Consider the following 25430-nt stretch of genomic DNA (forward strand, 5'->3'; position numbering starts at 1 on the left):
CATAGCAAAAAGAACAAAGCTGGAGGCATCATGCAGCCTGACTTCAAACTATACTACAAGGCTACAGTAATCAAAGTAGCATGGTACTGGTACCAAAACTGATACATAGACCAATGGAACAGAACAGAGGCCTCCGAGGCAATGCCACACATCTACAACCATTGATCTTTGACAAACCTGACAAAAACAAGCAATGGGGAAAGGACCCTGTTTAATAAATGGTGTTGGGAAAACTGGCTAGACATGTGCAGAGAGCAGAAACTGGACCCCTTCCTGACACCTTACACTAAAATTAACTCCAGATGGATTAAAGATCTAAACTTAAGACCTAACACTATAAAAACCCTAGAAGAAAACCTAGGTAAAGCCATTCAGGACACAGGCATAGGCAAGGACTTCATGACTAAAACACCAAAAGCACTGGCAACAAAAGCCTAAATAAACAAATGGGATCTAATTAAACTCCAGAGCTTCTGCACAGCAAAAGAAACAATCATCAGAGTGAATGGGCAACCAACAGAATGGGAAATTTTTTTGCAATCTACCTACGTGACAAAGGACTAATATCCAGAATCTACTAAGAACTAAAACATATTTACAAGAAAAAAACAAACAAATCTATTCAAAAGTGGGCGAAGGATACTAACAAACACTTTTCAAAAGAAGACATATATAAAGGCAACAAACATATGAAAAAAATGCTCATCATCACTGGTCATTAGAGAAATGCAAATCAAAACCACTTTGAGATATCATCTCATGCCAATTAGAATGGTGATAATTTAAAAATCTGGAGACAGATGCTGGAGAGGATGTGGAGAAATAGGAACACTTTTACACTGTTGGTGGGATTGTAAATTAGTTCAACCATTGTGGAAGACAGTGTGGCGATTCCTCAAGGACCTAGAAATAGAAATACCATTTGACCCAGCAATCCCATTACTAGGTATATATCCAAAGGATTATAAATCGTTCTAGTATAAAAACACATGCACACATATGTTCATTGCGGCACTGTTTACAATAGCAAAGACTGGGAACCAACCCAAAGGCCCATCAATGATAGACTGGACAAGGAAAATGTGGCGCATATACACCATGGAATACTATGCAGCCATAAAAAACGATGAGTTCATGTCCTTTATTGGGACATGGATGAAACTGGAAACCATCATTCTCAGCAAACTGACACAAGAACAGAAAATCAAACACTGTGTGTTCTCACTTATAGGTGGGTGTTGAACAATTAGAACACATGGACACAGGGAGGGGTGCAACACTCACTGGAGTCTGTTGGGGGGGACTAGGGGAGGAACAGTGTGGGGTAGGGAGTTGGGAAGGGATAACATGGGGAGAAATGCCAGATACAGGTGACGGGGATGGAGGCAGCAAACTACATTGCCATGTATGTACCTATGCAACAATCCTGCATGTTCTGCACATGTACCCCAGAACCTAAAGTGCAATAAAATATTTTTAAAAAGAAGAAGAAAATCGGAATTACTTTATTCAGAGAGAAAATTTTTCCACATGATACTATACAAAAAAAGAAATGTATCTTTGTTCTAGTAAATCAAAGAACTCAATTGCCAAAACCAGAAAAGATGTAATGCCAGTCTAGTAGCTAGATATAAGATGAATGACTCCTAGTGATTGTACACTTCCACCTATTCATAATAAAATAAAAATTTTAATTTAGGAAAAGGAATTAAGTTAGCATCTTCCAAGACAAGCTAGTGAATATGGTCTTTATAAAGCAGGAGACAAAGCCAGAAAGAAAAAATAAATTGAAATAAAGGCTAAAGTAAAAAGAGATGACTAAAATAAGAGAAATTTAAGAAAATTCAAAACACAATGCCAAAATATAATCTACATCTAAAGATAGTAAGGAAAGTATTTCACAGAAATCCTTTTTACAGAGATTTTACGGAAACTAGAATCAGCAAATTTAATCCCTAAATATATGAAAATAGCATTTCGCAATCAAGCAGTGCTCATCCTAGAAATTCAGGCTATTGCAACATTCAAATAACAATCAATGTAATCACCATATGGTATAGTCTAGACATCTGCTCCTGCCCAAATGTCATGTTGAATTATAATCCCCAATGCTAGAGGTAGGACCTGTTGGGAGGTGTTTGGTCATGGGGGCAGATTTCTTACAGCTTGGTGCTATCTTCACCATAGTGAGTTTTTACAAGACATGGTCACTGAAAAGTTTGTGGCACCTCCCCCTACCCATTTATCCTGTTCCTGTTTTCACCATGTGATGTGCCTACTCCTCTTCTGCCTTCTACCATGATTGGAGCTTCCTGAGGCCTACCCACAAGCAGATGCTACTATGCTTCCTGAAAAGTTTGCAGAACTCTGAGTCAATAAAGTCTGTTTCCTTATAAATTACCAAGTCTCAGGTATTTCTTTATAGCAGTGCAAAAATGGCCTACTACACCATATTAACAGAGTAAATAAGAAAAATTATATGATCATTTTATTGAATTTAAAAAAGCACTCAACAAAATTCAACATTCATTCATGATTTAAAAGAAAAATATTCTCAGCAAACTAAGAATATAGGCGAAGCTTCCTAACTTAACAAAGGGTATCAGCACCTACCACTCTCTCACCATTCCTATTCAACATTATGCTAAATGGTGAGACACTGAATGCTTTCTCTGAAGATCAGGAAACTAGCAAAGTGTCATTCCTCAACATGCCTATGCAGCATCATACTGGAAATCCTGACAAGTGCAATAAGGCAAGAAACAATAATGAAAAGGAATATAGATTGAAAAGAAAAAACAAAAATCTCTATTTGCATATGACATGATTGTGCATGTAGAAAGTATCAAATAATCTATAAAACATCTCTTAAAACTAATAAGTGAATTTAACAAGGTTGTAGGTTCAAAGTGTGTATTACTCTGTTTTCACGCTGCTGATAAAGACATACCTGCAACTGGGCAATTCACAAAAGAAAGAGGTTTATTGGACTTACAGTTCCACATGGCTGTGGAGGCCTCACAATCATGGTGGAAGGCAACATGTCTTGTGTGGATGACAGTAGGCAAAAAGAGAGCTTGCGCAGGGGAACTTCTCTTTTTAAAACCATCAGATCTCATGAGACTTACTCACTATTATGAGAACAGCACAGGAAAGACCTGCCCACATGATTCAATTACTTTCCATGGGGCCTCTCCCACAACATATGCGAATTGAAGATGAGATCTGAGTGAGAACGCAGCCAAGCCATACCAAAGTGAATACATAAAAGTCAATTATATTTCTATATATTAGCAATGAACATTTAAATCTTCAAATTGATAAAAATATAAATTACCATATCACAAAAAAGTGGAATACTTTGGAATTAACCTAATAAAATATGAACATGTACTATATGCCAAAAGCTACAAATCACCAATAAAAGAAATGTAAGCATTTAAATTAATAGAAAAACATACCACATTATGAACTCAAAGACTGAATTGTTAACATATTAATTCTCCTCAATTTAATGTAGAGATATGATACAATCCCAGTATATTTCCAAGTGAGATTTTTTGACGGATATTGATAAGATTATTTCAAAATGTGCATGGAAAGTAAAGGAACTAGAGTTGCCAAAACAACTATGAAAAGAAAGTTGGAGGACTCAAAATTATAGCAAATCAAGACAGTGTGGTATTGGCAAAAGAAACATAGTTTCCACGTGAAGAAGTTCATGATAGCCTGCTAGATGCTAGAGACATGAAGCACAGTTTCCCCGTGACCCTCAACTTATTAGTGAAGCCATCAGGAACTCTACAATCCCCGAGGCATCCCACTATACAGCTGCAGCCACATAAATAAGGCCAAGAGAGACCAGCGATAGAACCATCTATCAGAGGCCAGCCAAAATTGCCCATCTACAGAATTGTGAACTAATGTTTCTGTTGTGAAACATTGTGAACTGTTGTTTTATGTCTGGGGGATTTTTTTACATAGCAATAAATAACTGTTATACCACAGTAACTCCAATGCCAATTGGCAGCAGTAGAAATATGATGGTGGGGAAGCCAGCATGGAAAGAAATAGTGGTTATCTTAGCCATTTATGTTTAAATATCTTACTTTTGCAAATTTTACAAAAATATATTATCATATGAACACATTCCTCAGGGCTTTGGAAGGGATATGCATAAGGATAAGACTGAATCTGGAGCTTCATTCAAGGTAAATCTACCTCTGGTAATCATCATGTTTAATGTTAAATCACGAACAATATCGACTTTAAAGTTATAGAGATTAAAGGATTGCCTGCTATAACATCATCATATAATATTGCTCTATACATCTTGCCCAAGAAATTAACAATAATGACTATATTTAATGCTTATTATGTATCATCACTACACTAAGAATTTCACATGGATTATTTCACTTAATTACAACAAGCTCATGAGGTAGGGACTATTATAACACTTTTCAGATGCAGAAACTGAGCTTTACAGGGTTTAATTGCCAAAAGTTACATGGTTAGTAAAAGTCAGGTTTCCATTTTCAAAATTTATGCTCTTCATGCCTGTAATTGCAAAACTTTGGGAGGTCAAGGCAGGTGGATTGCTTGAGCCAAGGAGTTCAAGATCAACTTGGACCACATAACAGGACCTCATCTCTTAAAACAAACAAACAAACAACAAAAAAACTATTAGTAACTATACTTAGTAGTGCAAGAAAGAAAAATGAGATAAAATTAATGAAATAGATTATTTCAATTGTAATTATTATATTTTTCCCAGTAACTTACGGGATTTTTTTAAATATATGTCTTATCTTTAAACGAAAACAGCCTATGTTTAATTTAGAGCTAATTACCTTAAAATAACCATCTTACTGACTCTCCAAGTATTTTAACATGATGCACTAAGTTTATACTAGTAGACAAACATCATCTGGAAATAGAGATGACTATATTTTCTTCCAAATAGACAATTCTATAGAAACCATTGGAAAAAAATTATGACTATTATATCTCATTTAAGTAATACATACAATACAAATTTTTTTAAACCTAGTTTTCCTGAAAGCCAGCAATAAACTGAAAAAATCATAATAGGGACATGTAGTTTTTACAGGAGCAATGTACCTAAGAATTGTGAATGAAATATGCAAAGCTTAATTTTTTCATATAAAGAGAATTTCACATATTTAATCAGTTACATAAAAGAACCTACAAATAAGTGAACATACATAATAATTTACTACATGTGAAGTTGGAATATGTGAAGTTGTCAGCCCTTTACAAATGACTTTGCAAATTAAACTTCAACCCAATAAAGCCTCAAAGTTGCTTGCCAAATTTCTTGTCTGAATTTTTTTAAAGTGATGTCATAGAGTTCAAGACATCAAAGATAGAATATGATGAATCAAAGATCCACAAATAATAGCCAAAACTATAAATCTCTTGGAAGAAATCGAAGGAGAAAAGCTTCATGACATTGGATTTGGCAATGATTTCTTGGGTATCACATCAAAATAAAAGGCAACAAAAACGAAAATTAATAAATTTGCTACATAAAAATTAAAAACTTCTGTACATCAAAGGACACAACCAACAGAATGAAGAGGCCACTGGTAAAATGGGAGAAAATACTTGCAAATCATATCTCTGATAAGAAGTTAATAGCCATAATAAATTAAGAATTCCTACAACTTCAACAGCAAAAAAAAGAAAAAGAAAAAGAAAGAAACCCTTGATTTTAAAATGGGCAAAGGACTTGAATAAACATCTCTGCAAAGAAGATATATAAATTTCTAACAAGCACATGAAAATATGCTCAGCATTACTAATCATTGGGCAAATACAAATCAAAACCACAGTGATACCGTCTCATATCCAATAGGCTACTATTAAAAAAAAAAAAAAAAAAAAAAAAAAAACAGAAAATAACAAGTGTTGGTGCACATATGCATAGAGTTTTAGTTTTGCAAGATAAGAATTTTGGGGATTTGTTGCACAACAGTATGAATATATTTGGTGCTACTGAACTGTATGCTTGTAAAGACTAATTTGCTAAATTTTAGGTTACGTGTATTTTACCACAATTAATTTTTTTTCTTTAAATAAGATCTTGCTCTATTGCCAGAGTGGAGTGCAGTGGCACAATCACTGCTTACTGCTGCTTCAACCTCCTGGGCTCAAGCAATCCTCCCACTTCAGCCTCCTAAGTAGTTGGGGCTACAGGTGTGCACAATCACACCTGGCTGACTTTTACATTTTTTATTGAGTGACAGGGTCTCACGATGTGGCCCAGGCTGGTCTCAAACTTCTGGGTTTAAGCAGTCCTCCCGCCTCAGTCTCCAACATTTTTGTTGGTATTACAGGCATGAGCCTCCACATTCAGCCAAAAATTTTTTTAGAGACACAAACACACCAGCATCCAAAGATGGCCATATGAAGAATGAAAGACCTAAGAATGAGAGTTAAAACTAAAAAAAAAAAAAATCTTCAGAAGAAATTACAGGGATCGACTTTTATGACCTTGGACCTAGCAATGGTTTTGTAGATATGTGCTAAATGTATGAACAACAAGAGAAAAAATAAACATATTGGATTTATCAAAATTTAAAAGTATGTGTCTCAAAGGATGCTATTGAGAGAGTGAAAAGACAACCCAAGAATGGGAGGAAATATTTGCAAATCATTTGTCTGATAAGGTCTAGCATCCAGAATATATTTTTTTAAACTCTTACAATTCAACAACAAAATGACAATCCAATTTTTTACATGGGGACATAGATTTGGAGCCGAACACTTGAGTAGATATTTCTATGAAGAAAATACACAAGTGTCAAATAACCACACAAAACAATGTTCAACTTCTCTAGCCATTTATACAACGAATATCAAAGGTACAAAAGTATAATCTACATATTTCATCATAAAAATTAAAATATTAAATAGTGACAACACCAAATGTTGGTCAGGATATAAAAAAACTGGTTCACTCATACATAGTGAGAACGTAAAAAGTTCGTTTCTTTTTTTTTTTTTTTAGTTTATTTCTTTAATTAAACCTAAAAACCACTCTACATGTTAATGACCATTAGGATAGAAAAGGGACAAAGAACAAATAGAAATAAATTACATTCCTTCTATATAGCAGTACTTGGTTGGATATAGATGAAAAACATCAGTCAGGAGCATTAATTTGAATTGATTGTCAAAAATGTACTTTTGGCATGTGTTTTGCTTTTATATATATGTATGTATGTATGTATATGTATCAAGGCTGTAATGAAGTTGAACTATCCCATCTTTCTTCTCATTTCTAATACATTCATACAAACAAAGAGATGAATGCTACTGGAAGGAGGTCTTTATCAAAAATATGACCCAATGCAATTAAGTGACGTGATGAAAATCCTTTTCCTCCTTAGGACTGAGATCTCTATTCCAAAAACTTAGAAGACGAAATGTGATGATCTTTAAGTTTTGACAATCTATGTATGCATATCAATAATACATCATGATGTAGGTAGACAACAAGGCTATACTTTCTTTTCTTTTTTTTTAATTGTACTTTAGGTTCTGAGGTACATGTGCAGATCATGCAGGATTGTCGCACAGGTATATACATGGCAAGGTGGTTTGCTGCCTTCATCCCCCCATCACCAATATATGGTATTTCCCCCGTCATTATCCCTCCCCACCCTACCCACTCCCACTGTCCCTCCCCTAGCCCCCACCCAACTGACCACAGCATGTAATGCTCCCTTCCCTGTGTCCACATGTTCTAATTGTTCAAAACCCACCTATGAGTGTATATGTGCCACATATTCTTTATCCAGTCTAACATTGATGGACATTTGGGTTGGTTACAGGTCTTTGCTTTTGTAAACAGTGCTGCAATGAACATATGTGAACATGTGTCTTTATAATAGAACAATTTATAATTCTTTGGGTATATACCCAGTAATGGGATTGCTGGGTCGAATGGTATTTCTTTTTCTAGGTCCTTGAGGAATTGCCACAGTCTTTCACAATGGTTGCACTAATTTGCACTCATACCAACAGTGTAAAAGTGTTCCTATTTCTCCACATCCTCTCCAGCATCTGTCTCCAGATTTCTTAATTATCATCATTCTAACTGGCATGAGATGGTATCTCAGTGTGGTTTTGATTTGCATTTCTCTAATGACCAGTGATCATGAGCATTTTTTCATGTTTGTTGGCCTCATATATATGTCTTCTTTTGAAAAGTGTCTGTTCACGTCCTTCACCCACTTTCGAATGGGCTTGTTTGTTTTTTTTCTTGTAAATCTGTTTTAGTTTTTGTAGGTTCTGGATATTAGCCATTTGTCAGATGGCTAATATCCAGAATTTTAACCAATATTTTGTCCCATTCTGTTGGTTACCTGTTCACTCTGATGATTGTTCCCTTTGCTGCACAGAAGCTCTGGAGTTTAATTAGATCCCTTTTGTCTATTTTGGCTTTTGTTGCCAATGCTTTTGGTGTTTTACTCATGAAGTCCCTGACTATGCCTATGTCCTGAATTGTTTTACCTAGGTTTTCTTCTAGGGCTTTTATGGTGTTAGGTCTTATGTTTAGATCTTTATATCCATCTGGAGTTAATTTCAGTATAAAGTGTCAGGAAAGGGTCCAGTTTCTGCTTTCTGCACATGGCTATTCAGATTTCCCAACACCATTTATTAAACAGGGAATCCTTTCCCCATTGCTTGTTTTTGTCAGGTTTTTCCAAGATCAGATGATTGTACATGCGTGGTGTTGCTTCTGAGGCCTCTGTTCTGTTCCATTGGTCTGGGTATCTGTTTTGGTGCCAGTACCATGGTGTTTTGATTACTGTAGCTTTGCAGTATAGTTTGAAGTCAGGTAGCGTGATGCCTCCAGGTTTGTTCATTTTGCTTAGGATTGTTTTGGCTTTGCAGGCTCTCATTTGGTTCCATATGAGGTTTGAAGTGGTTGTTTTCCAGTTCTGTGAGGAAGGTCATTGTTAGCATGACAGGGATGGCATTGAATCTATAAATTACTTTGGGCAGTATGGCCATTTTCACAATATTGATTCTTCCCAACCATGAGCATGGAATGTTTTTCCATCTGTTTGTCTCCTCTCTTATTTCCTTGAGCAGTAGTTTGTAGTTCCCCTGGAAGAGGTCCCTTACATCCTTTGTTAGGTTGTATTCCTAGGTATTTTATTCTCTTTGTAGCAATTGTGAATGGCAGTTCACTTTTGATTTGGCTCTCTGTTTGTCTGTTACTGGTGTATAGAAATCCTTGTGATTTCTGCACATTGATTTTGTATCCTGAGATTTTTCTGAAGTTGCTTATCACTTTCAGGAGATTTTGGGCTGAGACAATGGGGTCTTCTAAATATACAATCATGTCATCTACAAATAGAGACAATTTGGCTTCCTCTTTTCCTAATTGAATACCCTTTATTTATTTTTCTTGCCTTATTGCTCTGAAGAGAAGCATCAGGAAGAAGAGAAGTGGTAAGAGAGGGCATCCTTGTCTTGTGCCAGATTTCAAAGGGAATGCCTGTTCAGTATGATATTGGCTGTGGGTTTGTCATAAATAACTTTTATTATTTTGTGATATGTTCCATCGATACCTAGTTTATTGAGAGTTTTTAGCATAAAGGGCTATTGAATTCGTCGAAGGCCTTCTCTGCATGTATTGAGATAATCATGTGGTTTTTGTCTTCCATTCTGTTTATGTGATGGATGACGTTTATAGAATTGCATATGTTGAACTAGCTTTGCATCCCCAGGAAAGCCTACTTGATCATTATCAGTAAGCCTTTTGATTTGCTGTTGCATTCTGTTTTCCAGTATTTTATTGAAGATTTTTGCGTCGATGTTCAACATGGATGAACATGGCCTGAAGTTTTCTTTTTTTTGTTGTGTCTCTGCCTAGTTTGGGTATTAGGATGATGTTGGTCTCATAAAATGAGTTTGGGAGGCTTCCTTCTTTTTGTATTGTTTGGAATAGTATCAGAAGGAATGGTACCAGTTCCTCTCAGTACAACTGGTAAAATTCGGCCATAAACCTGCCTGGACCTGGGCTTTTATTAGTTGGTAGGCTATTAATTGCTGTCTCAACTTCAGCCCTTGTTATTGGTCTATTCAGGGTTTAAACTTCTTCCTGGGTTAGTCTTGGGACAGTGCAAGTGTCCAGGAATTTATCCATTTCTTCCAGATTTACTGGTTTTTGTACATAGTGTTGTTTGTATTGATCTCTGATGGTAGTTTGTATTTCTGTGGTATAGATGGTGATGTCTCCCTTATCATTTTTTATTGCATCTATTTGATTCTTCTCTCTTTTCTTCCTAATTAGGCTGGTTAGTGGTCTATTTTGTTGATCTTTTAAAAAAAACAGCTCCTGGATTTGTTGATTTTTTGAAGGATTTTTGTGTCTCTATCTCCTTCAGTTCTGCTCTGATCATGGTTATTTCTTGTCTTATGCTAGCTTTTGAGTTTCTTTGACCTTGCTCCTCTCTTTCAATTTGGAGGATAGGGTGTCAATTTTAGAGCTTTCCTTGCTCCTCATGTGGGCATGTATTGCTATGAATTTCCCTCTAGACACTGCTTTAAATGTGTCCCAGAAATTCTGGTATGTTGTGTCTACATTGGTTTTGAAGAACATCTTTATTTCTGCCTTCATTTCACTGTTTATGCAGTTGACATTCAGGAGCCAGTTGTTCATTTTCCATGAAGTTGTGTGGTTTTTCAGTTAGTTTCTTAATCCTGAGTTCTAATTTGATTGCACTGTGGTCTGAGAGACTATTTGTTCTAATTTCCATTCTTTTGCATTTGCTGAGGAGTGATTTACTTCCAATTTTGTGGTCAATTTTAGAGTAAGTGTGATGTGGTGCTGAGAAGAATGTATATTCTATGGACTTGGGGTGAAGAGTTCTGTAAATGTCTATTAATTACACTTGGTCCAGATCTGCATTCAAGTCCTGGATTTCCTTATTGATTTTCTGTCTCATCGATGTCTAATATTGACAGGGGATGGTTAAGGTCTCCCAGTATTATTGTATGGGAGTCTAAGTCTCTTTGTAGGTCATTAGGGACTTGCTTTGTGTAACTGAGTGTTCCTGTATTGGGTGCCTATATATTTAGAATACTTAGCTCTTCTTGTTTCATTGATACTTTCACCATTATGTAATGCCCTTCTTTGTCTCTTTTGATTTTTGTTGGTTTAAAGTCCATTTTATCAGATACTAGGATTGCCACCCCTGCTTTTTTTTGCTCTACATTTGTTTGGCAAATCTTCTTTCATCCCCTTATTTTGAGTCTATGTGTGTCTTTGCATGTGGGATGGGTCTCCTGAATACAGCACACCAATGGTTCTTGACTTTTTATCAGATTTGCCAATCTGTGTCTTTTTATTGGGCATTTAGTCCATTTACAGTTAATGTTAATATTGTTATGTGTGAATTTAATCCTGCCACTTTGTTACTGGTTGTTTTGCACTTTGGTTGGTGTAATTTCTTCATTGTGTTGTTGATCTTTACCATTTGGTCCTTTTTTTGCAGTGGCCGGTATTGGTCTTTCCTTTCTGTGTTGAGTGCTTCCTTCAGGAGCTCTTGTAGGGCAGGTCTGGTAGTGACAAAATCTCTCAGCAATTGCTTTTCTCTAAAGGATTTTATTTCTCCTTAGTTTGGCTGCATATGAAATTCTGTATTGAAAGTTCTTTTGTTTAAGGATGTTGAATATTGGACCCCACTCCCTTCTGGCTTGTAGGGTCTCTGCCAAGGGATCTGCTGTGAGTCTGATGTGCTTCCCTCTGTGGGTGACCCGACCTTTCGCTCTGCCTGCCCTTAGTATTTTTTCCTTCATTTCAACCCTGTTGAATCTGATGATTATGTACCTTGGGGTTGTTCTTCTAGAGGAGTATCATTGTGATGCTCTCTGTATTTCCTATATTTGAATGTTGGCCTGCCTTGCTAGGTTGGGGAAGTTCTCCTGGTTAATATCCTGAAGAGTGTTTTCCAGCTTGGATTCATTCTCCCCATCATATTCTGGTACACCAATCAAATGTAGATTAGGTCTTTTCACATAATCCCATATTTCTTAGAGGCTTTGTTCATTTCTTTTCACTCTTTGTTCTCTTTTCTTGCCTTCTCATTTTTATTTCATTGAGTTGATCTTCAATCTCTGATATCCTTTCTTCTACTTGATGTATTCAGCTATTGAAACTTGTGTATGCTTCATGAAGTTCTTGCGCTGTGTTTTTCAGCTCCATCAAGTCGTTTATGTTCTTCTCTAAGCTGGATATTCTCGTTAGCAGTTCTTCTAACATTTTTTCAAGGTTTTTACTTTCTTTGCATTGGGATAGAACATGTTCCTTTAACTCAGAGTAGTTTGTTATTACCCACCTTCTGAAGCCTGCTTCTGTCAATTTGTCAAATTCTTTCTCCATCTGGCTTTGTTTCCTTGCTGGTGAGGAGTTGTGGTCTCATGGTGGGGGAGAGGTGTTCTGGTTTTTGATGGTTTCATGCTTCTTGCACTGGTTTCTTCCCATCTCATTGGATTAATATAGTTTTGATCTCAGGTAGCTTCTTGGGGAGGTGGCCTTTCCTTTGTCTGCCTGCAGAGGCACTGCTGGACTGCCATGGATTCAGTGGAGCTGCTGTGTCTTTTCTCTACTCAGGAAAATTGGGCCGGCTTCTGCAATGGTGGCCTCCCTTCCCCTAGCCAAGCTTGATCATTCCTGGTTGCTCTCTAACTGATTTTCTCGGTGTGAAACTCTAGAGTGAGAGTTTTTTAGCCTGCTGGGCTTTGTGCAGGGGGGACCTGTCCTGCCATATGGGTTGTTTCCCTGCTTTTAGTTCCTTAGTTCCTCTTCATTCTGGAGGGTGGGTAGTTCTGTCCAGCTGGCTTTCTCAACGAGGCTATGCTTTCTTGAGCCACGATGCTAGGTTTCACCATGTGACTTGCTTAAAACAACAATGATGCATGTATCTTCTAAGAGCCAACTGAAATGCCTGTCATCTCCTTATTCCTCTTTAAATAAGAATGATGATGTCCTTAAAAGGAGTTGTTCCTTCAGCTTCAATCCTGGAGTGAAGATGACATGGAACTATCAACTGCTGACATTAACCAACTGGGAAATATAAACCTTTGTTGTTGTTACTACAGCATAACGTAATAAAAAATAATTACATACAAAAATTTGCTAATAATTATCAGTTCATGCTTAAACTTTAAAACTTAATAGAAAACATATAAAATATGACACAATAGAAATAAGTTTAAAGCAACTTTTAAAAATGAAAAAGTATCTGTAATAAAAAATTGATAATCATATACATAGAATGTTTTGATTTTTATTTTATTTTTTAAGTTGGTGTACATAGAAGTTTCCTTGTGATTTCTGAGTCCTAAAATCACTATCCCAAGTAAGAATCATTATTTCTAAAAAATATTTTTCTTCATCAAGATATTCCAAGATAATATTTCCAACAGTATATAAAGGACAATCCTCTTAAGCAATCAGGTTTCCAAATATGATCCATGGGCAAGCTTTCTCCTGACATAATATGATGTAACCATAACATTAATTTCTTAGCTGTTAATTTGTTATCATTTCTAAGACTAACTAGAGCACCTTGAAAGTGTATGATCTTTGCAATGCTCCATGGGTAGCAAAAGAACCATTTGTTTTCTCTCCTCTTTGCTCCCTTTAGGTTAAAAACCTGAAGGTAAAATTCTTTCTATTTATAAAAGAGATACTATCAAACTAGATTTTAAAAAAAACAAAGTCCAGCTACATGTTGCTTATATGAGACATACTATGCCAATGACTCACCCCCATCAGCATGCAACTTTAATTTTATCAATGCAAACTTGCAGCTGTTTCACTATTTTCTGCATCTTTCTGTTGTTCACTTACTGTTTCTCCTGCCTTGGAATCAATAATATCTTTAACAAGTTTCTGAGAGGCAGCCACAGGAGACTTTTGGATTTCCAGTTTTTCACACTCATGATCTGACTGATAACAGTGTCTCAGGCAAAAATTATTCTTACAGTAAGTAGGCCTAATATCCATAAGTTCTCATTCAGCACAGTCCTTGAATTAATGGGTAAGATATCTTTTTATCTGTTTTTAGTCCTCATTGATTACAGTCACCTCAGAACAACTATGTATTTGTATTAAAGGCAAAACATTCCTAAACAACCATAACACACAAATGGAGGAAAACCCACTGCTGCCATCCATGGAGGCAAAGCAGGGCTCAGGTCTCATGCAACCAAAGATGGGGATTTTCCAATCACCTTGCTATCAGCAGTGCTATGCCTGGCAGTGCTACTGGATGTCCAACTCCATCATCTACCAGTTGCCACAAGGGGCAAGGCAGAGCCTGAGGGGGTGGGATACTCTGTTAATGTCTTATAAATAAATATGCAATTTCCATGCACTCAGCAATTGCACTCTCAGCCATGTAACCTAAAGAAATGTGAAGTTATATTTACCAATAAAACTGCATATGGATGTTTACTACAACTTTCTTTGTGATAGTTAAAAACTGGAAACAACCCAAAGTGTCCTGCAGAATATTAAATGTTAAAATCATAACAATAATATATAGGCCTGTAATCCCAGCACTTTAGGAGGCTGAGGTGGGTGTATCACTTGAGGTCAGGAGTTCAAGCCAACATGGTGAAACTCCATCTCTACTAAAAATACAAAAATTAGCTAGGTGTGGTGATACAACCCTGTAATTCCGGCTACTTGGGAGGCTGAAGCAGAATCGCTTAAACCCAGGAGGCGGAGGTTGCAGTGAACCGAGATGATGTCACTGCACTCCAGCCTGGGCAACAGAGCAAGACGCCATCTAAAAAATAATAATAATATATAGATTATTACTGCACAAAAAAAGAAACAAACTATTGATACACACAACAATTTAGACATATCTCAAGGGGATTTTGCTGAGTGAAATATGAAACAATCTTCAAAGATTAGATACCATATGATTCATTTATGTAACATTCCTGAAATGACAAAATTACGAGATAGAGAACAGAGTAGTCGTTGCTACGTGTTGGAAATGAGATGGAGGGAGGTGATGGTGTTTCTAAAAGAATATCAGAAAGGATTCTTGTGATGGAACTACTTTGTATCTTGACTGTGGGTGGTAATTACACAAATCTACACATGTAATAAAATGACATAGAACTAAATACAGACATATGCAATAAATGCATGTAAAACTGGCAAAATCTGAATAAGGTAAATGGATTCTATTAATGTCAATTCTCTGATTATGATATTGTACTATGGCTATGTACTATGTTTATAATATGTGTAATCTCTAGGCCAATAGCATCACCCGGCACTTGTTAGAAATACAAAACTCGTGCGCCTGACTTCAGACCTACTGAATCGGAAGTACTGGATGGGGCTCAGCAATTTGTTTTTCACAAGCTCTGAGCTGATTCAAATGAATGCAAATGATTGTCAACCACTGCTTTAGCTTATAACCTGCTGATCCCTAGGCAAACATATCTGGACTAGATGGAGACAACTGTTTATCACCCAAAGATCCAGGTTTTCAAGCTGGAAGCAGTAATAGCATGAGATTTGCAGGTTGACAAACTTGGGGAAGAGATGACTATATTCCAAGAAAGAGAAAAAAGGGTGTCTAAAAATGTTCTATAGCCATAAGTATAGACTTTATTTGTTAACTGACCCAACTTCTCTCTTCCTGCCTGCTAGTTAGGAGTGGCCATGTGACATGTGGCACCGTTCTGATTAATGAGATGTAAGTGGAAATCTACTATGAGGTTCCTGGGAAAACTTCTGTTTTCTTGATCTACATTTTGCCCACTTTCCCTTTTGATCTACTGAGTGCACATGTAAGAGACCTATCGTAAGAAAATAATCAGAAATGTGTATAAAATGTTAGCTTGTTATCTTTGTCATAGTGTATTTATTAAAAATAATCTTAATGTTCAACAATAGGATTATAAATAATTTTTTACATTTTTACAAGATGAAATTTTTATGGCCATTATAGATGATGATCACTGAGACTTTTCATGACTTGGAAAAACTTATAATATTAGGTAAAAATCAAGATATAAAGCTATATACATATTTGATAAATAATTGCATAAATATATTCACATGCATATACACTTTCAATTATAGCTTAAAAATAAATTTGTACTATTAATCTTTTAAGGTAAGAACTATTCTTTAAGTATTGTCTAAGTGACTGGAGTTTCAATAATTTTTCTTATATAAGGCACACTGATAATGATTTTTAATGTACATTCAAGTTTAAGAACCACTGGTATATTCTATATAAGGTTGTGTGTGTGTTTGTAATGTCTATGTACATAAATTTTTTTACAAGTAAGAACACTCCAAAATGTTAACAAAGCTATAACTCGGTGTAATTTCTCCATTATTCTCTTGCATTACTGTGTAGTTTTGTCTTTGTTTTTGTTTGCTTGGTTTTTGACCCAGGGCCTTGCTCTGTCTCCCAGGCTGCATTATAGCTCACTGCAGTGTCTAACTCCTGGGCTCAAAGGATCCTTTCACCTAAGCCTCCTGAGTAGCTAGGACTACAGTCATGTGTCACTATGCCTGACTAATTTTTCAATTTTTTTTTAGAGATTGGGGTCTCCCTTTGTTGTCCAGGCTGGTCTCAAACTCCTGGCTTCAAGCTATTCTCCCGCCTCAGCTTCCCAAAGTGCTGAGATTATAAGAGTGAACCACTGCACCCAGGCCTTATTGTTCATGTTGATAATTTTCTATCCCATAAGCATTATTACTTTTAATACAAGAAAAAAATGAAAGTTTTAATATTAAAAAGAGAAGAGGAAATAATTCAAGCTCAAGGTAGAGCAATATAGAGCCAAAGAAGCAGCTCAGACAGGAACGAGATGCCTGAGGGGTCTTAAATATCTGCCTGCAAATGATATTTAAGCATCTCCTCCTCATCAGGCTTTAGCTTATCAATCAGGTTGAGGCTTACAAACTCAAAATTTAAAATTTGAGTGCTTCTAAACCTGTAACTTTTTGAGCACCAACATGATGCTCAAAAGAAATGCTCATTGGAGCATTTAGGATTTCAGATTGTTGGATTTGGAATGCTCAACCAGTATAATGAAAATATCCCAAAATCAGAAAAAAATTGAAATCCGAGCTACTTCTGGTCCCAAGCATTTCTGTTGAAGGATACTCAATCTGTAATGGTTACATGCCAGTGTACTTGCTCCTCCCTGGTTCAAACAATGGAATCAGATCACTTTACAGAGTCTCTCCAAGAATTACAGTACACGCACATACACGCGTGCACGCGCACACACACACACACACACATATATGCAAAGAACAAGTATAAGTGTATTTTAGTCACACATAACTTTTTCCTTAAAATGAGATGAACCCTTTTCCTAACTTATGTTTTTGCCTTTGGGGAACCTCTACTTTCAGATGCACAGAAAGCAGAAAACACATTGGGGGAAAAAAAATCACTCCTCAAGGAGTGGTGTGATCAATGCTCTTTCCAGGCATTGCCTCTCACTCCATTTCCACCTGGAAGATGTAATGCAGCAGGAAAAACCAGACCCTAAATATTTTACCAGATGTTTTTCTAATGGTTTATGATTCTAGAATTCAAATTAGATTTTTCAATTTAGAAATAGGATTTTTAAAATATTAAAATTCTTCAGAAGCTTCCACCGCAGAGCTAGTGATAATAACAGATCATTGAAGCAACAGCCATCCTTCCCAAGGCAACATTCCAGCCATAACCAATTCACTGAATGGCCACAGGAGTCAGGTCTTTGTCTCGCTTACTGTCTCGCCATTTATTTCAATAGAGAATTGAACCCAAAAGGATGAAATTCGCAGTGCACTTTTGGCCATTGATAAACTATAGAATTAAACAGAACATATAATTCCTAAAATAAGCTATGCTGGTGAATTTATTTGAACAGTTAGTTATGAGATGACTTCTGGGAAATCAAGGTAAATTCATAATTACTGAACACGAAGCACCAACTGGAATTTCAAAAGGGTAGAAGAGACGATAAGACACAACTAAGCATATCTAATAGAAGACTCCAAAAAAAAAAAAGAAGAAAAAAAAAAGGAAGGGAGGAAGGAAGGATGGATGGATAGAAGGAAAAAATACTTTACTACATTGGCCGGATGCAGTGGCTCACACCTGTAATCCCAGCACTCTGGGAGGTCAAGGTGGGTGGATCACTTTAGGTCAGGAGTTCAAGACCAGCCTAACCAACATGGTGAAACCCCGCCTCTCCTAAAAACACAAAAATTAGTCAGGTGTGGTGGCATACCCTTGTAGTCCCAGCTACCTGGGAGGATGAGGTGGGAGAATCACTTGAACCCGGGAGGTGGAGGTTGTAATGAGTGGAGATTGAGTGACTGCATCCAGTCTGGAGCAAGACTCTGTCTCAAAAAAAAAAAAAAGAATACTTTTTACTACATTTACCCTCATTTCAATTTACATATTTGTTCATGTGATGTATTTTATTTTTCAAGATGGATGGAGAGAGAGAGAGAGAGAGAGAGAGAGAGAGAGAGAGAGAGAGAGAAAGAGAGAGAGAGGGAGAGAGAGATGCAGTCCATATCCAACATAAAACACTTCTGTGACCGGATTTATGGGTTTCCCCCTACACCAAGTAATTTTGCAATACCAGCTAATGTCTTGTCAATACTTTAGTTCAATTCTGATACTATCTACTGGAAGATAATGTCAGATCCCATGGGTTAAGGGCTCAGCTCCACAGAACTGCCCTAGTTCTGATCCCAATCACAAATCCTGGCCTCTAGAACTCCTGATTGATAAGCTATAAATTAGCGTTTTTCAAGACCCTCTCCTTGGGTTCAGTCATTTACTAAAGCATCTCACAGAACTCAAAAAAGTGCTTTACTTCCATTTACTAGTTTATTATAAAAGATACAGTGGAGTCCTAATAAGGTAAGTAAGTAACAGCAAGGAGGGGGCTCGAGGTGGGAAAGAACAATTGTTCTGAGAGACAGCTAATCACAGACAACCTGCTGGCACAACATCTTGTTCCCAAATACCTCGTTCCACATGTAGCCCCACTAGTATAACCTTATCTGCACACCTTGTCTGCACAAATCCCCTCTAGTATGACCTTATAAAACTTCCCTCCAGCTCCTGCCTCTTTCCAGACATCCCCTTCTCTGCTGTACTGCTTCCTTGCAACACACTTTCCCTCTAATAAATCTTTCTTTCTTTCTCCACATCTATCTTGATAAATTCTTTTACCACTTGTGATACTGGCCCCAGCCACAACAGACACTAAAAAGAATACAGATGGATGAGATGCATAAGGCAAGGTATGGGGGAAGGGGTACAGAGCTTTCATGTTCTTTCCAGGTACATCATCTTTTCTAGCAGCCCAATGTGTCCAAAGCTGTCTAAACCTCTGACCTTGGGGTATTTCATTTTTTCAAAGCTTCACTTTGTAGGCATGATCAATTAAATCACTGGCTATAGGTGATCAACTCTACCTTTATTCCCTCTCCCCTCCTGGAGTGAGCTGGTTGGATTCCCTGGCAATCACCCCTCATCTAGAGGCTATCCGGGAGCCCCTACCCATCACTCATCTCATTAGCATACAAGAGGACACATCACGTTAGAGATCCCAAGGACTTTAAGAGCTGTGTGCCAGAAAATAGGGTTGAAGACCAAATGGATATTTACTATTATAAATCACAATATCTTAGACAGATAAAGAGAGAAGATAGATAGACAGATAAGATAGATAGACAGACAGATAGATAGAATTCTAAATGCCATAGACAGGCTTATTGTTTTAAACCATACTGATTTAAACTTACCTCTTTCTTTGATCTCCATTTCTTTCTATACTTCTGATCTTCCATCCAGGGTAATTTTCCTTCAACCTAAAAAATAGCCATTGAAATTTCTTTCATTGTGATTGTTTCAGTTTCTGTTGATCTGAAAATTTCTATCTCTATACTGTTTTCTTATATCCAAAGGATATTTTTATTTGGAGAGCTTACATTTCAGTTGTCATATTTTTCAGCATCTTGAAGATGTCATTTCACTGTTTTCTGGCCTGCAGAGTTGTTGAGAGTTCATCTAATCTGTTAATCCAACTGTTTCTTTTTTGATGGCAGTCTGTCTTGTTTGTATAGCTGCTTTAAAGATTTTCTATTTTTTTTTTATGCAATTTCTCTATAAAGTGTCTAGATGTACTTTTCTTTTCATTCAACTGCCATGAGATTCACTGGATTTTTGGATTCATCAGTTCTAAAAATCTCAGCCATTATCTCTTCAAATATTTGTAAAATATATTACAAAATGTCACTTTTTATAGCTGCTAGTTTTCTGGCAAATTTTTCAGGTTTGGCCTTTCTGTTCATAAAAATAGTAAACATCATTGTTTTATAGATTGTATCTGCTCGTTCCAATCTCCAGGTCTCTGAGGGTTTCTTTATGTTTCTTGATGTTTCTTCTGGTTTTCTCAACTTATTTTGTCCCCTTGTTTTCTTTGATTGTGTGTTATATGTCTTATTTGAAAACATATTTACAGAAACTATTATAGACCAAGAATAATATTATTTTTCTCCTGAAAGTATCTTTATTTTCTTCTGCTGGGTTCCTAAAGACTACGAACATTTTAATCCAAGTTCAAGAATGGAGATGTTTTTATGCTAATAAAATAAGTGATCATTTGGAAACATCACACATGTGATCCCAGACTCTGACTATTGCCCTCTTGACTACCCAAAATGCCCCTCAGCTTATCAACTGCTAACGTCAAATAAGCAATATCCTTAAGGTGAAACTTCAGTGTTCTCAGACTGCCCTACATGATGTCAGTCCAGTAATTGTTCATATATATATATATATTTGGAGAATGTGTATATATATATATTTATTTGGAGAATGTGTATACACACACACACACACACACACACATATATATATATATATGCCTTTAGTTAGATGCCTTCAGTTACAGATATATGTATATGTATGTATATAACATAACTAATATATATCTCTATACATATATATCATACATACATATGTATTAGTACTGTCCAGTGGGAATATTTGCCCGAATTATCTAGTCTGATGTTACTGGCCTTTCCTTTCTTTCCTGTAACTAAATTCATCTTAATTTTGAGCCTCAATCCTGCTAGGTAGTAAGAAGAAATAATTAACACTTTCTAACTAAAGGCATCTCAGGGTATTTACTTTTATAATAGTAAATTTAGTCCAGTTTGGAAAACTTTTGTCTTCTGAGATCCAATATTAAGTGCTGTATAATTTCTCCCTGCCACCTCTACTTTAGATGCAATCAATTATACTTGAAAACTTATGAAGGAGCTTCACCCTTCATAAAATTCAGGAAATTTTATCCCCAAAATACAATATCCTTATGTGTTGATTATTTTAAATTAAAGGCCCTTGAAGGTCAGCAGATGCTGAAAGAGGCTCTATACTGATATTCCTTTATGTACTTTAAAACTAAACCAGTGGGAGGACAGCATTGAGAGGGAAATGAAGGATTCAACCAGGATTGTCTCAGAGCCAGGAGGGACTCTCTACTGCTGAGAAAAGGAAAGTGGAAGATCCCCATTACCAGTGTGGATTACTGCATTCCTAGCTACAGGAGAGTCCCCCAGTTCTCATAGGCCCTGAGATTAGTATAGGAAGTTGCCTAGAGTCCATATGGCTTCATTGCTGTAGAAAAGAAATTCATATTTGGTCTCCCTAACTTGCCAAGACCCAAAATGTTCAGCATGGTGTCATTCTGAGAACAGAGCTAGAGTGCATCCTGTACTGGAGGCCACCAGGCCCCTCATCACCACATCCTTAAGGCTCACCATCAATTTAACATGCTCAGACAAAATACTGCAACACCATATCCCTGGCTACACCAGGAAGTACAACCATGACAATAGCACATGAGCCTATGAAGCACCCTGTACCCTAAAAAGACAAGAGATTCAACACAGCAAGTAAACCATCCCCAAGACTAAGGGAAGCAATGAATGTGTTTCCCAAGGCCCAAAGACCAGCACATGTAGTGTCTACCACCAAGGGGACCACACCCACCACGACCAGTGAAGACACCATGCATTATGTGCACCTGCCAGAACAAAAGTATCAGTTTGCTCAGCACCCACCATTGTTAATGATGACAACAACAAACACCTGCAGTCCTTAGGACACTGAGGCATTCACAGACATAACTGATATTTATTACAGTCAGACAAAGAAATCACATGGAAACTATACTATAGCACCCACCTAGAACCAAAACCAAAACACTCTACCCAACTGATACTGTAGGACACATCCACGTGAAAAAGTTTCTTCTACAAAAAATACTCCATAAAATTGTAATAGGCAGCTGCTCCACCAGACGCGCAGATATTAATGAAGGGACACACACACACACGAAAAAAAAAAAAAAAACATAAAAAGCAGGGAAAGATGACACCTTAAACGGAACACAATGACTGTCCAGGAACCAACCCTAAAGAAAAGGGAATGTGTTTTCATACATTCATACATGTCTGAGAAGGAATTTAAAATAATGATCTTAAGGGCATTTCATGAGATACAAAAAAATACAGGTAGACAACAAAATCAGAAAAACAATACATAATCTGAGAAATTTAACAGAAATAGATATCATTTAAAAAGAAGCAAATAGAAATATCAGAAATGAAGAATTCAATGAATGAAATAAAACATATAATCAAGAGCTTCAGCCTTGGACTAGATCAAGCATAAGAAAGAATTTCTGAAATTGAAGACAGGTTCAGAAAGTTTCAAAATACAGGACTTTTATAATAACCCAATCAGACAAAAAAAAGAATATAAAAAGTTTGTAAGTCTACAGGACTTATGAGATACCATTAAAAGAACAAATATTCACATTAAGGTAATTTCAAAAAGAAAATATATAGCAAAGGACACAGAAAACCAATTTTATAAAATAATATCTGAAAACGTACTAAATCTTGACAGAGATATGGACGTCCAGATTGAGGAAGCTCAAATAGAGTCAACCCAAAAAATATCTCTCTGAAGCACACTATAGTCAAACTGTCAAAAGTGAAAGACAAAAAGAGAATTCTAAAAAAGAGCAAGAGAAAATTTTCAAGTCACGTATAAAAGGATTTTCATTAAACTAACAGCAGAAATCTTACAGGCCAGGAGAAAATAGGTTGATGTATTCAAAGTGCTTTTAAAAACAAAAAACTAAGCCAGGAATGCTTTAATCAGCAAGCTATCTTTCAGAAATGTAAAAGAAACAAAGCCTCTCTCAGACAACAGATACTTAGAGAATTCATCACCAGACTGGCCTCACAAGCAATGCTTAAGGGAGCCCTACATCTGAAAGTGAAAGAACAGTAAATACCATCATAAAAAGACACAAATATATAAAATTCACTGCTATAGCAGACACATATGAGCAAAAGAAATAAATCAAACCTTATCACTACAGAAAGCCACCAAACCACAACAGAGACGAAGAAAGGAACACAGTCACATAGACCAATGGTACAGAAGAGAGAACTGAGAAATAAATTTACGTATTTACAGCCACCTGATTTTCAAGAAAGGTGCCAAGAACACACTTTGGGTAACTGATATCTTCTTAAATAAATGATATTGGGAAAATTGGACATCCATATGCAGAAGGTTAAAACTAGATTCTTATTTCTCATCATATACAAAAATCAACTCAAAATGTATTAAAGAATTAAATTTAAGACCTGAAACTCCATCTTCCCCTTCCTCTATAAAGAAGCATATTTAAGCATCTGTACCTCACTGGGTTATTGTGTAAACTTCTAATTTAATTAAAGAATTAAATTTAAGACCTGAATCTCCATCTTTCCCTTTCCATATGAAGAAGGGTAGTTGAGCATATGTGCCTCACTGGGTTATGGAATCATTCTTCTGTGATTTCCCGATGCTTATGCATATTAAATAAATTTGTATGCCTTTTACTCGAAGAAACATAGAGAAAATGATATAGGTTATTTGTTCTGGGCAAAATTTTTGTGGATAATGCCTAAAAAGCACGGGCAGCAAAAGCAAAAATAGACAAGTGAGATTATATAAAATAAGCTGCTATGCAGTGAATGACACAATCAACAAAGTGAATAGACAACCTGTAAAATAAAGTAAAATATTTGCAAACCATTTATCCAACAAGAGACTAATAGAATATACAAGGAACTCAAATAACATTAAAAAAATAATAATCATCTCATTAAAAGGTGGGCAAAGAATCTGAATAGACATTTCTCAAAAGAAGACATACAAATGACCAACAGGTTATGTGAAAAACATATTCAACAACACTGATCATCATAAAAATGCAAATCAAAACCACAGTGAGATATCATCTCACCTTAGTTAGAATGTCAATTAGCAAAATGACCAAAAACAACAAAACAATAACAAATGCTAGTGAGGATGAGGAGAAGGGAAAGTCTCAAACTCCTGGGCTCAAGCAATCCTCCCCCTTCAGCCTCCCAAAGTGCTGGGATTACAGGCATGAGCCATCGTGCCTGGTCATGAACTCTTACACATTGTTGGTAGGAATGCAAATTAATAAATTCATTATAAAAACAGTATAAAGCCTGCTGAAAAAACTAAAAGTGGAAGTATGGTCATAAAGTGGATTGTATGGTCATACAATCCAGGAATTCCATTAATGGGTATTTATCCCAAAAAAAGGATAGTATGTCAAAAATATATCTGCGTTCCCATGCTTACTGCAGCACTACTGACAATGGCCAAGATATGGAACCAACCTAAGGGTCCATCAGTTGGTGAACTGATTTTTAAAATGTGGCATATGTACACACTGAAATACTATTCATTAAAATACTAACCATTAAAAAATGAAATTCTGTCATTCACAGCAATGGATAAGACTGGAGGGCATCATATTAAGTGAAATAGGTCAAGCACAGAAAGATAAATACCCTATATTCTAACTCATAGGTGGAAGCTTAAAAAGTCAATCTCATAGAAGCAAAGGACAGAATGATGGTTATTAGAGGCTAGGAAGGGTAGGAGAGAGAGAATGAGAAGGAGAAGTTGGTTAATAGATACGAAATTACAGCTAGAGAGGAGGAATAAGTTCTAGTTTTCTACAGCTCTTTAAGGTGACTATACTTAATAATAACTTACTGCATATTTTCAAGTATGTAGAAGATAGGATGTTGAATCTTTCCAAAACAAAAAAATAATAAATTCTTAAGGAGATGGAAATGCTAATTACCCTGATTTGGTCATTATACATTGTATACATGTATCATAATATTACACAGACCAGGCATGGTGGCTCATACCTGTCTGGCAATTTGGGAGACTGAGGTGGGAAGATTGCTGGAGGCCAGGAGT

At 36.3% G+C, this 25430-nt stretch overlaps 1 long non-coding RNA gene across 1 annotated transcript in view; it reads right to left on the reverse strand.

Annotated features, from left to right (window-relative positions):
• The window catches only part of LOC144580252 (uncharacterized), a 149659-nt gene that overhangs the window by 73133 nt on the left and 51096 nt on the right, over positions 1-25430 (reverse strand). The window contains exon 3 of the long non-coding RNA XR_013529496.1: positions 19859-19924. This is a non-coding gene — a long non-coding RNA (uncharacterized LOC144580252). The remainder of the gene's footprint in view (positions 1-19858; positions 19925-25430) is intronic.

Source organism: Callithrix jacchus, chromosome 18, assembly GCF_049354715.1.
Source record: "Callithrix jacchus isolate 240 chromosome 18, calJac240_pri, whole genome shotgun sequence".
Lineage (NCBI taxonomy): Eukaryota > Metazoa > Chordata > Mammalia > Primates > Cebidae > Callithrix > Callithrix jacchus.